Source organism: Chanos chanos, chromosome 16 (genome assembly GCF_902362185.1).
Source record: "Chanos chanos chromosome 16, fChaCha1.1, whole genome shotgun sequence".
Lineage (NCBI taxonomy): Eukaryota > Metazoa > Chordata > Actinopteri > Gonorynchiformes > Chanidae > Chanos > Chanos chanos.
The window spans coordinates 105001-119284 of record NC_044510.1 but is presented as its reverse complement, the minus strand read 5'-3'; positions in this window follow the sequence as shown (position 1 = coordinate 119284).

The window sequence follows — 14284 nt, the reverse complement described above, 5'->3', positions numbered from 1 at the left end:
TTCTGGTGTGTTCAGCGCTGATTTTATTGGGAGATTAATAGAGGGGTTCTTTAGAAAGGCTCTTTTGAACAGAAATAGTTTTCATTTAAAGTTAATCTCTGGTGAAATGAATGAGGGTCTCTTGCAGGTGGTAATCTTGAATCAGTTTACATGTGGTGTTATGACTCGTGTCTTGACACCCATAATGACAGCCCCTCGTGTGGTTGAGGCTCTAGTCTCAATCTTGAGACACTCAGAACATCTGTAGGGTGTCAGGAATGAAGGGTGTCACAGGCATTTCTGTCTGATGGCCCAGATCAAACCAGAATAGGAAGAACTGTTTTAAAACATGTCAGGAAATCATGTAGTCATGTACTTGCGATTGATCCTGTTCGTTCCTGGAAATGGCCAGATAGGCGATGACAGACACAGTGTTGGTTATGGGGGAAAATGTTTCTCTTTAACATTAGTGCCTTTTTAAAATGGGCGAGTGCAATCAACCACAAGTCCACGGCAGAACTCATGCCTCCAGATCTACAGACAAAATAGAGGTTTAACCACACAAGCAGAAAGAGAAGATAGACAGTAAAACAAAAGGAAGGAGTTTTACAGTGGGAGGCCTGGTGATGATGGAGACCAGCGGCACACTGTGCATAGCCATGAACCATCCGCACTTGATGTATTAAAATGGCGTCACAGTTTCAACCTGTCCTGACTGGACGTGTCTGTTGCTTGTCGTCACGGGCAGGTATATTGCAGGTGAGGCAGTTGTATATTTCAGTAGCACACAAGCCAGATGCTGTGGAAGTAACAAGAGAGTGTTTGACATCATAATGAAAAATAGTATAAATGAAAATAAAAATGATCAAAAACAATCAACTTTATTTCAGTTTGTCAAGGAAAGTACAAGATTTTAACCACAGCCTTAGTAGCTTTAGCTAACATTAGCAGCCAGCGACCTGTATCTCAACCTGTGTGATCATTTTAGCCCTCACTCAATGATCCATCCAGCAGCAGTTACCCTCAGCAGGACCCATACAAAGCTTATATTAGCTGCAGCCCACATCAGCTCCAGGCACTCCTCATCTGCATCTACTATAATCTCTCAGATGGCATAAGCAAGATCAGGGCTGATGAAGTAATTAACGCATCCAAACTCATTGCACTTCTGAATGGATTTGGGCCTGTAAGAGACTGGACAGCACCATTATCGTGTATTTTTGGGAAGCAAAGAAAAATTCAAGTTGAAATTCTCAAGATAATTTGTACCCTTTGTTTTTTGTATGTCTTGTGTTTTTTTCTCAACCGGCAATATGGTTTTGAGAACAAGCTGATTGGAGATAGTCTTCTTGGTATTACTCCAGTCAAACACATAGCTACATAAGCCCAGCAAAGTGCCCAGTTGTGCACAGCTGAATTCCAGAATGTTGTTTCTGGGAAAAATCAGTCCATATGTGCAGCATTATATTACTCACGCTGAGAAACAGCAAAACACAACACATAAGGACAATTTTGGAGTCGCAATTTTCAAGTCCCTCTGAACTGTCATGGAGAAGGAGGTGCAGTACTTATCAACAGTTGTCTTGCTCTGGCAACTGCAAAATATAATGGTCATCAAAATCAAAAGGAATTGATCATATTATGTGTCAAATAGATTTCAAGCAGAATTCTCAACAAATGCAGAAATAGCAAATGGGCTTCCTTACTGTCAGCTGAAACTGCGGACACCAGAAACTTAGAGCCCTAGACTCCTGTTGTGTTGATTCCCTTTCTGGAATCTATTAAGTCACACAGGACTTTCCTGGGTTTGTTTCAATTATGAGTGTACCTGGTGAGACCTTAACTGCACTTCCACTGGACAAACGGAGAGAATTTGGTTTAGATCCCTCTCATATTATTGGATAGGGATTTGATGGTACTAGAAATGTCAGCAGGTAAACAATGTCCTGCTGCCACAACGTCCTGCTGTACACTGCAGAATCCATGCACTTAACCTAGCTGTAGTTCATTCTGCATGATTCTATTGGTTGAGTTCCCCAGACACACCTCCACCCAGTTCCCCAGACACATCTCCACCCAGTTCCTCAGACACATCTCCACCCAGTTCCCCAGACACATCTCCACCCAGTTCCTCAGACACATCTCCACCCAGTTCCCCAGACACATCTCCACCCAGTTCCCCAGACATATCTCCACCCAGTTCTCCAGACACACCTCCACCCAGTTCCCCAGACACATCTCCACCCAGTTCCCCAGACACATCTCCACCCAGTTCCCCAGACACATCTCCACCCAGTTCCTCAGACACATCTCCGCCCAGTTCCCCAGACATGTCTCCACCCAGTTCCTCAGACACCAGAGGAGTGAGAGTGCAGTGGCCAGCCTTGGGTATAGATCTCTTCCCAGTTCCTGAGAATGTTCTTGAACAACTGCTGCGAGCACTTGGAACCAGCTGAGACTGTTGCTGAGCTGCCCAAGGGTGTGACCACCATCAGCTGGGTAGAGCAGAGGACAGACACTAGCTGAGCAGGTTCAGATTCTGGTCTAAGCATCTGGAAGTCAGCCACAACACCTGCTCCTTCCCCAAGCTGCCATCCACCCTAAGGCCATAGGTCCTTTCCAGACTGCCCCTGCATGGAGCACCTCCACACCTGCAACCCTTTGCACTGGTCTAATTGTCCCAGCACCATCAGCACATGTGTTGCTATAACTTAGCTTGTTAAAATAGAGCAAGATTGGTGCTTTTCTAGCTACAGTAACACTACCAAATGCTAACAAAAGTTTTCAAATACCCATTGGTCTAAGCATGATATGTGCCTCTCCACTGTTAACCATTAACAACTATGAAAACTTTCTTATTATCATAAATAGGTTAAAAAGAGAAGACTCTAGGACCAGCATCGCAGCATCATCCTGCCTGAAAACTCAAGTCTTTGAAGTTCATAATCAGAATAATTGTCATTCAGGTTTCGCTTCCATATCTAACAGCACTTAGCAACAGTTTACAGAATCCAGCATGCGATTTTCCAAACATAGCAAATTCAGAAGTGATTTTGTGATATAGCAAAAATGCAAATAGATCAGACGCACCATGTGCAACTCCTAAGAAGTACAGGCAGCAAAAAACTTATCTGCCATTTTTCAACCACCTGACAGAGGAGGTAACATATAGAGATAGTCCCCCACTGCCATACCTGAAAAAGCAGAAGCCAGATTAATGGTGGTGGTGGTTTGGGGGGAGGGGTTACTGAGGTCGTTTGTTTGGGCTGTGTGTACCATATGATAGAAACCTTAAGCCTGAAATGATCGCTGTTTTCAAAGACCCTGTAACCAGACAGCATCACGTTAAGAGATACTAGGCGATAGAAGAGAAAACATGTGGAAAAGAGTGATGAAACAGCGACGCCAATGAAAGATTGTGCTATGAATTGCAGTGATTGTTTTTCCCACTGCCCTATATACACTATACTGACTGCCACTAGGTTGCAGTATAATGCTGGGGATGACTGAGAGACATCTCAGAAGGTGGACACCTGCATGCTGGTACAAGATGTTTAAAAAAGTGCTCAGTAAACTTGCTCGTTCTGTCAGAATTTTCTGTTGCACTCAAAAATATTAAATTATCTGAGACTGATTACCTTAACAGTCATTTTTACTCAATAATAATTATTGGTCCCTGCAATTATTCAAATTTATGTCTACATTAATATAGAAAGAACTAAGCCTTTATTTGAGAAAAGCTATTATTAGAGACAAGCCATTATTTCATGCGTTACTATGATCTGCAATATCATAACACAAACGAAACAGCACAGGTTGTTTTAAGATACAATGTGAGATTAAGCTGATGCAATAGACATATCTGTATATTGTATCAACTTGTGTGCAAGGCACAATAAAGTTTAGCACACAGACCGCACAAAAGCAGATGTTTCATGAGCATTCAAATTTAGAATTTTCGTAGATCATTTTAAGGTACCAATATTAGCTGAATTTGGAGAGAGAATGGAGAGCACAATTATCACCAGATTAAAACCCTCTGTGGATATTCTCAATGAGAGGTCATTTTTATCACAGAATGAAACTGGTAATCATTTACTATATTTGCATCGATTAGTGTTGATTATTCTGTGAATTATTTTGTTTTATTGTTAATCAAGGAGGGTAAATGGGAACAGGTTGAAATGAGGACAGCTTTAAAGGTACAATTTGTTCCTCTGTTTCCAGCTCAAAGGCTGGCATGTCCCTACGCCATCTAAAATCAGACATTTTTTTCTCTTCCGTGACTTTTTCTAAGTACAGTTAAGACCTTTATCTAAAATATACAAACACATATCATCACCAAAAGAAGAAACACTACCCATACTGTCACGTTTCTCGAAAGGGACAGGATGCATTTGCAGATCAAACTTTCTCTTTATTTGAAGAAACAAGAATCTTACTTACAGACTCGAGAACAGAACCTTAGCAAACCAAGAACGTAAACGTGACCTGGAGGCAATATCCAAAACACACAATGCCAACACAAGGAAACAGAGAAAACCTAGGAGTACTTATATCAAACTAAACGAGATATCACTAACTAAACACAGGTGGGAGTAATGATTGAACAAAGACTAGATAGGAACAAACCAAAAACCTGACAGGACGGGGGGGGCAAGAGAAAACAGAACCCAAACCCAACACTAGAGGGAGAGCAGAAGGACCAGGGCGTGACAGTACCCCTCCCCTAATGCACGGCTCCTGCCGTGCAAGGCACCAACACCAAGAAATGGGGAAACCAAGAAGACCAGGAGACTCGGGAAAGCCATTAACAGACCCAGGGGAGGACCAGGAGATTCAGGGAGGATGCCAACTGTCACATGAAATCGGGCAAGTGCAGGGCGGTCGAGAGGTGGACAGAGAGACAGGACTACACGATCTGGAGGCTCGGGAGGTGGTGCAGGCAATGGTGGGTCCAAAGCTGGAGGAGTAGTTGTGGAAATGGGATCCAGAGCAGGAGACAAAACTAAGAGATCCAGAGGCAGAGCGGGCAACAATTGTTCCAGGAGGTCAGGAAGCTCTGGAGGCAGAGAGGTCAGTGGGTCCAGAGAGTTAGGAGGCGCTGGAGGTGGGGCAGGTAATGGTGGATCCAGAGGGAGAGCTCTCGAAAAGGGATCTAGAGCGTCAGGAGGCTCTGGCGGTGGAACAGACTGGTCCAGAACTGGAGGAGTCCTCGAGGCAACGGGGACAAGAGCTGAGGGCGGGGCCGCCGCCTCCACGGCGACAGGAGCTGGAGCCGAGGGCGGGGCCGCCGCCTCCACGGCGACAGGAGCTGGAGCCGAGGGCGGGGCCGCCGCCTCCACGCCGACAGGAGCTGGAGCCGAGGGCGGGGCAGACTCTCGGACAGACGGAGGCCCTTGGTCAGACTTTAGTTTGGGCTCAGAACCGGGCAGATCGGGCGCGGGCACAGGACCGGGCAGACCGGGCGCGGGCACAGGACCGGGCAGGGACACTGGAGCAGGACAGGCTTGAACCGTGGCGCTGGGCAGATCGAGCGCGGGCACAGGACCGGGCAGGGACACTGGAGCAGGACAGGCTTGAACCGTGGCGCTGGGCAGATTGAGCGCGGGCTCGGGACCGGGCTGGGACACTGGAGCAGGACAGGCTTGAACCATGGCGCTGGGCAGCGGGACCTCCATGGCGCTGGGCAGCGGGACCTCCATGGCGCTGGGCAGCGGGAAGACTTGAAGTCTTTGTGAGCCATACTTCTCTTTAGTAGGCCTTACAGATAATGGCTCTTGGGGATTCAAGGGACCAAAAACAGGAGTAGGACCAAGATTTACAGCTACAGGACTGGAGTAAAAAGTGGCAGGCAGCAGCATGGAGGCATCTGGTGTAGAACGTGCTGAGGGCAGAGCCCAAGCTGGGTTTGAACCCCGCTCGTCAGACTCCCAGGCGACGACTCCTCCGCTGAGCCGTCCTGGGGGCAGAGAGACCCCAGTTCCTCCCAACTTATTCCCCAAAGCCATGCACTGGTGGTCAAAGGTAAGAAGGAACTGGGTGAGAAAACGCTCAAGGGTTGGTTGCCTGAAACATTCCATGAAGCCGGGTGGGGAATACATCAAACGTTCCACTGCCTTCCACCGCATGTTACCAATAATAAAGTCTATCTGCTCCTGGTACCCGTCGATCCCCACGTGTGCACAATACAGGAGACATTTTGCCAGAAAACCCCTGCAAGTGTCAGAGGACCCATCAAACATCTCGGGCTTCTGAACTGCTGCATCCATCTGTGGTGTTGGCATTCTGTCACGTTTCTCGAAAGGGACAGGATGCATTTGCAGATCAAACTTTCTCTTTATTTGAAGAAACAAGAATCTTACTTACAGACTCGAGAACAGAACCTTAGCAAACCAAGAACGTAAACGTGACCTGGAGGCAATATCCAAAACACACAATGCCAACACAAGGAAACAGAGAAAACCTAGGAGTACTTATATCAAACTAAACGAGATATCACTAACTAAACACAGGTGGGAGTAATGATTGAACAAAGACTAGATAGGAACAAACCAAAAACCTGACAGGACGGGGGGGGCAAGAGAAAACAGAACCCAAACCCAACACTAGAGGGAGAGCAGAGGGACCAGGGCGTGACACATACCAATTACAAACTGGGAAAAAGATTTAAAAACCAAGACTGATCTCAGTTTCTGGAAACAAATATGTAGCAACATCTTCTCCATGACAAACAACTCCCAACTACAGCTAATCCAGTATAAGGTCATGCACAGAACACACATCACCAACCGTAGAATGCACCTCATGGGCTTCACCAATACAGATATGTGTTCACAATGCACCCTCAACACAACAGACTGTTGTTACCACTCTTTCTGGCAATGCACACCAACCCAAAATTTCTGGCAAGCCATAATATTTGAACTCTCCAAATTTCTGGGTCACAGCATTCCACTGTCCCCGTCACTTTGCCTTCTAGGACATCTGAGGCTTCCACTCTTATCGGAGACATAAGGGAGTACCTTCTTTTCTGCATTCTAGCACAGTGGTTCATGACTCAATCCACATCAGTGCTCTCCAGGATAGCCTTCTCTATTGACATGACTGCCAAATTCTTTGGGGAAACATTGGCAGATAGTTGCTTTGAGCCAGGTGTAAAGGTGTCTCAGGGCACTGAAAAAGGGCACATAGCTACAGCTAGTCACCAGAATGGTCAAAGCGACTTGACCCAATTTTTCAAATTGGGAAACATAGGGACAATCACCAACAACCCAAAGTACAGACTCTGCAAAGAAACAGGATGAGACAGTCATTCCTCCAATGACTGTATACCAGAGGATTGCCAAGGTAGAGTACTCGACAGAGCACTTGAGGTCTAAAGCTACCAACATGGGAGCATGTACCGGCACTACCAGATCCCAGCACATCAAAAGCCATGTGACAGAGGATAACAGGATAAAAATCATGCAGGACATGGAAATCAGAACTGATAGGAAGATTCCCACAAAGTGGACATCATAAGGACAAGAACACAAGAAGAACAAGAATCATCAACATTGCAATTCTCAACCAGGAAGCAAGTGAAAATCAGCAAATAGCAGGACCTGCAACTTGAAGTGCAAATGATCTGGAATGTGACATGCAAATGATCTGGAATGTGACGTGCAAAAGATCTGGAATGTGACGTGCAAATGATCTGGAATGTGACGACACAAGTCAGTAGTCATCAGAACCCTGGGCAACTATTCACCAGAGCTCAGCGAACACCTATGGTCCCTGCTAAGAACACACAAGGCAGAAGCCCTTGTTAAAAGAGACGATATGTGGAAGTGGATATATCTGCCACAACATCCTGTATCTTCCAGAAATGATGATGATGATAATAATAATAATAATAACAACAACAGCAATAATAATAACCTTCACATTTTAAGCACTTGTGCTCAGTGTGCTTTATATAGCAGAAAGAATTGTCAAAATGATAATACAGATGAAAATTTAGTTAAGAAAAAGAGCGAACTTAAAATACATAAATAAATAAAATGACAGAATACAGTAAAAAATGAAAAATAAAAGAAGATAAAATGATAATCATTAGACTCATAAATTCTTTAAACACATAGTGGAGGGGTGTTTTATGATGGTTTACTTTCTAAAAGGTTGTTTTTGTTCCTGCCACAGCGTTTTACCCTGCTCAAAGGCAAATCTATTGTCATAACCTGGCACAAAACACTGAGTAGAATACACATATGATAAATGCAAATTAAAAGAAATCCTGTGTTTGCTATCAAATGCTTGCAGTCATAAATTTCCATATACCTCTTCAATACTAGCTGAAAGCATGAAAGTTTCTCTTTTACTTGGATGTAGACCCTCTCCAACTGGGGGCCTTTGCCAAAATGTGTCCCTGTTGTCAGTAAAGTCTACTTTAACTTTACTCTGCCGGTTCTTCACCCACCAGTTCAAAGGCATCAGGTGACTAAATCTTTTTTATGCACACTGGTGTACTGGGACAGGAGCTGCACTGATTAAAATGTCAAAATCCTCCTTCAAAATCTCTGACCTGTCATTTGTTCAGGCAATTTGCATTTCATGTCCTGGACACCAGCCCCAGAGACCGGGTAAAATGGCTCTATAGTTGGCAAATCCAGAGGATCTGTCACTTTCTTTAGTAAATGATGAATGTGGTTTTCTGGTCTCTGAGAAAGCTGCCTAATTAAATGGCGTAGTTAACAGAGCTGAAAAAGAGAGTCTTATCTTCCTAGGCTGCAAGGTACAGTTCAGGGTGCAGACCGTGATGCCTGGGCTTGCACCTATCATCACTGTTTTCTCATTATTTGTTAAAGAATGTTTATGCTTTCTTACTTCTGTTTCATTTATTTTATACCATTCTTACTAGTTTTTAATCTCAGGTTTCTAAACCTTCTCTAGATGTGTCATCATAACTGATTCTGTCTACACCTTTCTATATCTTTATAGATGAGAACATGTATCGATATGCAACATTTACCAGTCACTGTTGAACACTCAACACTCTAGTTCAACACTCTAAAGACAGTGGAGATGGTAGTGGACTTCAGGCACGGCCCAGCTCCACCCCCCACCCCCCCCCCATCACCCGGTCAACACTGAGGAGTCCCTCCACCATCATCTCCCAGGACCTCAAGTGGGAGCTGAACATCAGCTTTCTCATCAATAAAGCCCAACAGAGGATGTACTTCCTACGGCAGCTGAAGAAGTTCAACCTGCCAAGGACAATGATGGCGCACTTCTACACTGCCATCACTGAGTCCATCCTCACCTGCTCCATCACTGTCTGGTACGCTGCTGCCTCTGCCAAGGACAGGGACACACTGCAGCGTGTTATCTGCTCTTCAGAGAAGGTGACTGGCTGCAATCTACCATCCCTCCAGAACCCGCACCCCTCTAGGACCTAGGACCTTGAGGAGAGCAGGAAAGATTGTGGCCGACCCTTCCCACCCCAGGTCATGGACTGTTCAAAACACTACCTTCCGGCAAGAGACTGAGGTCTATCAAGACCAGAACCACATGTCACACGTGAGGGATGGGATTCCACAGGAAGGAAGCACGTGCCACTACATATATGTTACTGTAACCATGCCACTACACACATATATGTTACTGTAACCGTGCCACTACACACATATATGTTACTGTAACCGTGCCACTACATATACGTTACTGTAACCGTGCCACTACACACATATATATTACTGTAACCGTGCCACTACATATACGTTACTGTAACCGTGCCACTACACACATATATGTTACTGTAACCGTGCCACTACACACATATATGTTACTGTAACCATGCCACTACACACATATATGTTACTGTAACCATGCCACTACACACATATATGTTACTGTAACCGTGCCACTACACACATATATGTTACTGTAACCATGCCACTACACACATATATGTTACTGTAACCGTGCCACTACACACATATATGTTACTGTAACCGTGCCACTACATATATGTTACTGTAACTGTAACTGTGCCACTACATATATGTTACTGTAACTGTGCCACTACACACATATGTTACTGTAACCGTGCCACTACACACATATATGTCACTGTAACCATGCCACTACACACATATATGTTACTGTAACCGTGCCACTACACACATATATGTTACTGTAACCATGCCACTACACACATATATGTTACTGTAACTGTGCCACTACATATATGTTACTGTAATCATGCCACTACACACATATATGTTACTGTAACTGTGCCACTACATATATGTTACTGTAACTGTGCCACTACACACATATGTTACTGTAACCGTGCCACTACACACATATATGTCACTGTAACCATGCCACTACACACATATATGTTACTGTAACCATGCCACTACACACATATATGTTACTGTAACTGTGCCACTACATATATGTTACTGTAACCATGCCACTACACACATATATGTTACTGTAACCATGCCAGTATACACATATATGTTACTGTAACCGTGCCACTACACACATATATGTTACTGTAACCGTGCCACTACATATACGTTACTGTAACCGTGCCACTACACACATACATGTTACTGTAACCGTGCCACTACACACATATATGTTACTGTAACTGTGCCACTACATATATGTTGCTGTAACCGTGCCACTACACACATACATGTTACTGTAACCGTGCCACTACACACATATATGTTACTGTAACCGTGCCACTACACACATATATGTTACTGTAACCGTGCCACTACACACATATATGTTACTGTAACCGTGCCACTACACACATATATGTTACTGTAACTGTGCCACTACACACATATATGTTACTGTAACCGTGCCACTACACACATATATGTTACTGTAACTGTGCCACTACACAATTTGCCAGTTGTTAAAAGGCTGCCATTTCCTCCATGTTACGTGCGGCGCATTTGTGTGTGTGTGTTTGCGTCTTGTTGTGTCCTGTGTCTTGTTTTTTCTCTCTCTCTCTCTCCTCTCCCCTGTCACCTGACGCAGGGATCCAGCGGTGGCGCGAAACAGCTGCCACTCCCCAGCTGGCTTGGTGTTGCGTCCCACCTCCGTGTTCCCAGCCAGCCAACCAAAATGGAGTGCCCCTCGTCGGATGGCCAACCGGAGATGGGGCGCGGAAATTTAAAGATGCCGGTTTTTAACTGTTGGTAGATTTCGGTCTCGTTGCGTTCGCGCTTGTGCTCTCTTGTGTTATAACTACTAGCTGTGTATCGTGTTTGACTTCTGCTATTGTTTGACTACGGTTTTGGATTACGGATTGGCTTTGGTTGTTTTCGACTGGCGTGGGGAGAAGAACAGGTAAGAGGGGGAGCCCCGCCTAGGAGATAGGGGTTAGGTTAGAGGCGGGTGCCACTATTGTATGTTCTGTTTTGGTAGCCAGTGAGTGTAGTTTAGGTTTATTTAGGCTCTGCCACCTTTTTGCTTTTCGTAGTTAAGTGTGTGTTTTCCGGTAGGCATTTAGGGTGGTTTTTGTTCTATTTCGTTTATTCCTTAGGGCACCGTCTATCGTTCCCTCCCCTCTCTGTGTTCGTTTGTAAATACTCCCGTGTATATATATATTCTTGTAAATATCCCTTTGTTCACTTTGTAAATATCTTTAATACATTGCACTTTATTTGTTGTACATTGCTCTCGTGTCCGTGTGTTTTCCCCCCTCGCACTGTCCCCAATCCGACACTGGTCGTGGGTTTCTTTATGCTACGTCCCTGCATCATACCCCTAGACCCAACTCACTATCTGGGACGTAACACTCCACTACAATGAACTTATTTATTGTCAAACACAGAAACAAAATACACATGCTATGCACATTCACACTCAAACTGCCTTGGCAGCCAAGTTTGGTACAGCTCCTCAGGTCACAGATGCTTCATACGCTGCTGTGGACAGCACATTACAACTTTATGCATGTACAGTTGGACTGATAAATCTAAGGAAGGATGAAAGCCAGCTTAATACACAGACTTCACACAGATGGACACACCACCACCACCCCAGACCCTCACTTACACACACATCATAATAATTAACGATGCCTCCACATCCATGTGATAAAAAAGACCAGTAGCAGTCGAATTACTATGACTGTCACAGTTACTATTACTATGACCAGTAGCAGTCGAATTACTATGACTGTCACAGTTACTTTTACTATGATCAGTAGCAGTCGAGTTACTATGACTGTCACAGTTACTTTTACTATGACCAGTAGCAGTCGAGTTACTATGACTGTCACAGTTACTTTTACTATGATCAGTAGCAGTCGAGTTACTATGACTGTCACAGTTACTATTACTATGATCAGTAGCAGTCGAATTACTATGACTGTCACAGTTACTATTACTATGACCAGTAGCAGTCGAATTACTATGACTGTCACAGTTACTTTTACTATGATCAGTAGCAGTCGAGTTACTATGACTGTCACAGTTACTTTTACTATGATCAGTAGCAGTCGAATTACTATGACTGTCACAGTTACTTTTACTATGACCAGTAGCAGTCGAGTTACTATGACTGTCACAGTTACTTTTACTATGATCAGTAGCAGTCGAGTTACTATGACTGTCACAGTTACTATTACTATGATCAGTAGCAGTCGAGTTACTATGACTGTCACAGTTACTATTACTATGATCAGTAGCAGTCGAATTACTATGACTGTCACAGTTACTATTACTATGATCAGTAGCAGTCGAGTTACTATGACTGTCACTGTTACTATTACTATGACCAGTAGCAGTCGAATTACTATGACTGTCACTGTTACTATTACTATGATCAGTAGCAGTCGAGTTACTATGACTGTCACTGTTACTATTACTATGACCAGTAGCAGTCGAGTTACTATGACTGTCACTGTTACTATTACTATGATCAATAGCAGTCGAGTTACTATGACTGTCACTGTTACCATTACTATGATCAGTAGCAGTCGAGTTACTATGACTGTCACTGTTACTATTACTATGACGGCCTGAAATACTATGACTGTCACAGTTACCATTACTATGACGGCCTGAAATACTATGACTGTCACTGTTACCATTACTATGACGGCCTGAAATGCTATGACTGTCACTGTTACCGTTACTATGACAGCCTGAAATGCTATGACTGTCACAGTTACTATGACAGCCTGAAATGCTATGACTGTCACAGTTACTATGACGGCCTGGAATGCTATGCTAACTTCTAAAACTTTGACGTCGTAAGCCAACTGAACTTGCTCACAAACCTTCCCTTTTAATTCTGATTTGACTCTGATGCTTTTGGTCAATCAGGAGTTTGTTCTGAAAAGTATGAGTTGCATGTAAGACTGAGGAGCTGCAGACTGTTCATAATGAGGTCTGTAGTGTGTGCGTTATGATCACCTTTATGATCACCTACGAACTGAGCCAAGAATTTAACTCATTCCAAATTTAGTTTTTACAGTCCTTTTTTATAATCTAAAATACTGTTATTATTATATGTCTTCAATTACACAAATGTACTTGTTTCCAAAATAAAAAGTGACGTGTGATCTTATTTTAAAAAGATCACGATTACAAAGTCAACCAGAAGAGTCATTATTGCTGTTGGTGATATGGGACAACCCATATGTCACTGAACTGGCCCAACAAAATTTAAAATCAAACCAGTTTGTTATGATTCATGGAAGGACGTATTTCAATTATTCAACCAGCGTGAACATTTCCCATATATCTATGAGGAGAAGATTGGTTTTCACAACTACACCTGATTCTCCAGTATACACAGGGTCACTGGAAATATGCAGTCTAAAATTACATTACAACTATTTTTTGATATTTTGCATATTCAATGAATGTGCAATATGTATGAGATGTCCACAATCAGTATTTCATAATAACTTTTGAAAGACTTTAGATGGACTAGTTTATGGTCTCATGATATAACTCACAGCAGAGTGTAGAAATTGTGCTACTTCATTTAAAGATTAAGACCTGCATTTGAATTGGATGATGTTTAGGACACTTTTTTCTTCAATTTTTTTGTTACATGTTGTCGGGCGGCAACTGGAGGAGAAACTTTTTACTTTGCAATATGTGGGCTAATAAATGTTTCAATGATTCTGAGGTTTAACATTGCATAGGCTCTCCTCATGTCCCCCTGTTTCTCCCTATCTCTTTTTTTAACACTTTTTTTTTTATCTCTATTCACCCCTCCTTGACCCTTTCTATCTCTCGCCAAATTCCAAGAAGAGTCTCCTCCCTTCAGACAG